Source organism: Desmodus rotundus, chromosome 4 (genome assembly GCF_022682495.2).
Source record: "Desmodus rotundus isolate HL8 chromosome 4, HLdesRot8A.1, whole genome shotgun sequence".
Classification (NCBI taxonomy): domain Eukaryota; kingdom Metazoa; phylum Chordata; class Mammalia; order Chiroptera; family Phyllostomidae; genus Desmodus; species Desmodus rotundus.
In genome coordinates this window covers 58,166,168-58,170,696 of record NC_071390.1, presented here as the reverse complement: position 1 = coordinate 58,170,696, position 4,529 = coordinate 58,166,168, and the positions used below count along the sequence as shown (strand labels likewise).

The window sequence follows — 4,529 nt, the reverse complement described above, 5'->3', positions numbered from 1 at the left end:
GCATATTCTCCCACCGTTGCTGGTCTTGATCTCTTCAACCATGTCTTCAGGTGTTAGGATCAGATGACCTCCTGGGGCTTCTCTGCTAGGAAAATTTATAATTTCCATGGAAGTACAGGAGAGAGGTCAATTTCAGGTATTGGAGTCAAACAATGTCTTCCTGTCAGTAATGCTGGCTTCAGTCTGCACTCCAAATCACCACTGGCAAGATTTTTAACCAAACTCTGAAAAATATTCTCTTAAGTCTTGTTGTTATTGTTCCTACTCTGTCTGAATGAATGTAATTTTCTACATGTCAGTCGATGGCTGTGGAATCCTCCATTTCTGTCCCTTGTGACTGTAGAGCCAATCCTAAGCATCCTTGAGGCTCTGTGCATGGGCAAGTGTGGCCAAAGAAGCAAACTTAGGCAACAGGTGGGGGTGAGGGCAGGAGCTGGACTCCATCAGAGTCTCCTCTGGAATGCTACTGCTTACTTCTTTTCTCCATTTAATGTATACAAATAGGTCCTCTCTCCCAAAGATTCTTGCCAAGCCCATGGAAATTAGACATTCTCTCTGGATCTTGACCTGTGTTGAACATCAGTGTGATTCTACTGAAAAATCTCAAACCCTTGCCCTGGCCAGTGCAGCTCAGTTGGTTGGTATGTCATCCTGTAACCAAAAGATTGAAGGCTTGATTCTTGGTCAGGGCACATGCCTAGGTTACAGGTTCGATCCCCAGTCTGGGCATGTATGATCCCCAGTCTGTTCTGGTACATATGAGAAGGCAATCAGTCAGTGCTTCTCTTTTGCATTGATGTTTCGCTCTCCCTTTCTCTCTGTCTTCCTCTCTCTACTTTGCATTGCCTCTCATCAATCCATTTCTGTTTTGTGCTCTGGAGAGCTCATGTCTTCTGCTCATCCACTTGGATATAGTCTACTCTTTGTTCTTCTGAAAAGATAAGTTTCTGCTGTACAGGGTCTGGTGGTGCTGAATTGAAGTCCAGGGCTAAATAATCTAGGCTGAAGTTCTTTGTCCACATCAGAGCACCACTACTCAGGAAGTTGACTGTTCAGTGTTTCCTTATTTGGGTGATGCTTTCTTCCTCTTCTCTGGAAACAGAATTGGCAAAAAATCTTGCAGAATTAATGCCATTTTTTTTTTCTGGAGAGAGAAAGCTGGTCCAATTGCAAGGCACAGTGTGGGTCCTGATTAGAGATGCATATTCCTGGATGGTAGAAAGACTTCTCAGGTCTAGGGGAGATGACCATGGTTTCCTCTGAGGCTTCAGATCTTTAGTCACTGGGGGAGGTTCCAGGTCTGCAGGTAGCTCAGGCAGTGGGCTGGAGATGTTTCCTGAGCTCATTCGGATGTAATCATCAGACTGGGATTGAGACCAGAGATGGCGGCCAGGGGTGCCATTGGCATGTAGCTATCTTCATTCACTGGTTGAAGCTGTGGGGCATATTGGGGAGAACCTGCATGGCAAATTTAAACTATGCTGCTTGTCTTGGTGTCTTAAAGGTTGGCCTTCTACATCAGCTTTCCATGGTCTCATGTTATCTAAACTACAGAGAGAGATTCTTCTTGGTGCCATGATGCATTCTGGTTTCTTGATGTTGTTTTGCCCTCTCCACAGGAGCTGCTCCTTTTGGCGCTGTTTAGAGAGATGGGTTGGCTTAGTGGGGTGGGGAGGCAACACATTGGACACAATGTCTGCTTCTTTTATACCCCATAGGACAAGGAACATTGGTTTTTATCTACCTGAATGGTGGAACTTAAGGAAGTTTCCAGCAATGGTGAAGAAAAGTGATCCCCAGAGGGCCCACTGATATCTCTATCCAGATCAGGGAAGCCTGTGGTCTTGGTAGTAACGTGCCTCCTGAGATCCATTCCCTTGGGCAAGTGTGGCCAGAGAAGCCACACTTGCCCCAGAGTGAGGGATGGGCGGAGTTAATGTAGGGCAGCCGCTGCAGGCCACCAACAAAAACATCATCAAATGAAATCTGTTCCAATGAATGGTCTGAGTTTGACCAGCTGTCACATCTGGTGGGTAGACTGACATGGCACAGTTTTCCAGTCTCACAGCTGGACTGAATCATAATCAGGAAGGCAGGGAAACTCTGGCTCACTTCTGGTTTCCTCAGTAGCTGTGGTATTAGAGCTTGGGCCATCTCTAGGCAAGGAGGAGCTGAAGCATGGGCGCTGTGAAGGGAGCTGGCAGGGAATGGCTGGAGGGAAGAGAGTGTGAGAGGGGCTCTCACAGAATCTGCTCCACCCCTGGGGTGGCCAAAGTTGCAGACCTGAGTGATGCTGTATACCCACACCTGCAATTCTTCCTTGGTCTTGGCCACCAGATAGAATGTATGAAAAGTAGTCTTAACAATGAACACAAAATTATTCTGAAATTCCTTCCAAATGAAGCCAGGGCCCACATGCTTCCCCACTGCACACTCGCTGAGGTCTATCCCACAAATGGGCTTGCTTGAGTATTTGTACCTATAGTACTCCAAGACGTCAGGGTTGCCACTCTTGCGGCCACGCTGGAAGACAAACCAGCGCTTGTGCCAGGCGTAAGCTGGGGTGGGAGAGGGGGCAACTTGAAGAGCCAGCCCCCTGCCCTCCCGCCAGAGGAAGTATGGCCAGGGATGCTGGCAGGGCTGACTCCTCAATGGTCTTTTATCATTTACCTAGTTTTCCTCATTTTGACATACCTCTTATTTGGCTCCTCTCTGAGGACTTAGCTAGATTTTTAGTGCAAAAACTGGTGTGAGAGTCAGTCAGTTCCTTTGAGAAGCCCTCTTCCAGTTGTTGAACAAAGGCACAGGCAAGATGGCAAATAATGATGCAGGCTCCAAATGAACAGTTTGGCAGTTAGTACTTAACTACCTACAAGGAGAGAACTCACTTGGAGTTTCATGGAAGTGCGGGACCAAAATGCACCAAAAAACCAAAGAACAAAGGTACAGAATTGATTGTGGGTGGGCAGGACGAGGTGAGTAGAGAAACAAAGGCGGGAATGCCTGTGCAATGTTTAAAGACTAGCAGGTCCCTGCAGGGATGTAGTGAGAGGGGAAGTTCAAGAATGTTGATCTGGATCCAATTGTGAAGCATATTAAATTCTAACCTAGGAAGTTTAGCCAGTATCTGGTGACAATAAGAATGGAAATGAGGACTGTACATCAAACAACTTTATTGGGAATGGAAGATGAGAAAGTGGTGCTATTTTGCAAAGAGATATTTTAAGATCCTTAAATGGTGGTATTAAGGGTGGTTTGGGCTTAGGATGCTATTGCCATTGTTTAGGCTTCAGGTCATGAAGGTCTGAACCTGGGTATGGTAGTGGAAATTCATTTAATGAACATTTAATGTGTATCTAGTACATGCCAACAACGGTCCTAGGTTCTCAGGTGAACTTACATGCAAGGCGTGGTTCCTACTTTCAAGTCATTCACAGTCTAGTAGGGGATATAAAGAAAACAATGGTGGGAAAATGGGTACATCTGTAATAGTGTCAACAACAACAAAAACAATAGTGGGTGTGACACCTTCTATAGGTTGACTTGGAAACTGATTGTATGGATGTAAAGGACATAGGAAGAGCCTGGGACCTGGAAAAATGGTGGGACATTATATGGCTTAGAAAGATCATGCAGAGGTGCAGGTCTGGGGCAGGGAGGGACACCTAGCCAGCTGGGTGTGTAGCAGGTTGTAGGTGAGAAGCTCCCTTACTGTAGCTTGTCCCTGCTGCTCTCACTGATCCAGAAAGTAGGGTGGCGGAGGGACAGGGGGACATTGTCTGGGGAACTCTACAAATGAAATAAGACATGTTCAGACCAGTGGATGAACCACATAATATATGCAAGATAATCTATTCCAAAGTGTCATCCTCATAAAAAATATCCAAGTATAGACCACCAAAAACACAAATAAAAATAAAAGCACAAGCTTTTAAATTTTGTGACAGTTGAATTAAACCTAGAATTCAGATATAAATAATACATTGATTCAAGGCTTATTCTAATTGTAACTAAATTGTAATTGTTTCTGCTACCACTAGATGTCACAAAGATTCAGATTTTAAAAGCCCTACCTCTTTTAGATTGTGTTCTCTCCACACACACAGACACACACACACAAATAAATAAATAAGTTGTAAGTATGTGAGCTGATGGATGCATTTACTAGCTTGATTGTGGTGGTAATTTCACAATGTGTATGCATATCAAACTTCAAGTACTACATCTTACAATACACACATTTTATTTGTCAATTATACCCCAGTGAAACTGGAGTTGGGGGGAGGACTAACTCTTGAGGCTGTGACTTTGAAAAATTTCTTCTTGTACAGTATTCACAAATACAATAAAATACTACTTTAAGATTTTAAAATTATGAAATTCTCCAAATATGCACAAGAATACACAATAATATTGTGAGTAATATATTTTATGTCAACCCAGATTTAACAAATATTAACCTTTTAACATATGTGGGATAGCTTTTTAAAAACCTAAAGTCTGATATTCTCTTTGTGCTCCTCCATCCC

The 4,529-nt window shown here is 43.9% G+C and overlaps 1 pseudogene; it reads right to left on the bottom strand.

Moving 5' to 3' along the window:
* Positions 1-770: 770 nt before the first annotated feature.
* On the bottom strand, positions 771-3,776 carry LOC112305371 (GRB2-associated-binding protein 3-like; annotated as a pseudogene).
* Between the last annotated feature and the right edge of the window lie 753 nt (positions 3,777-4,529).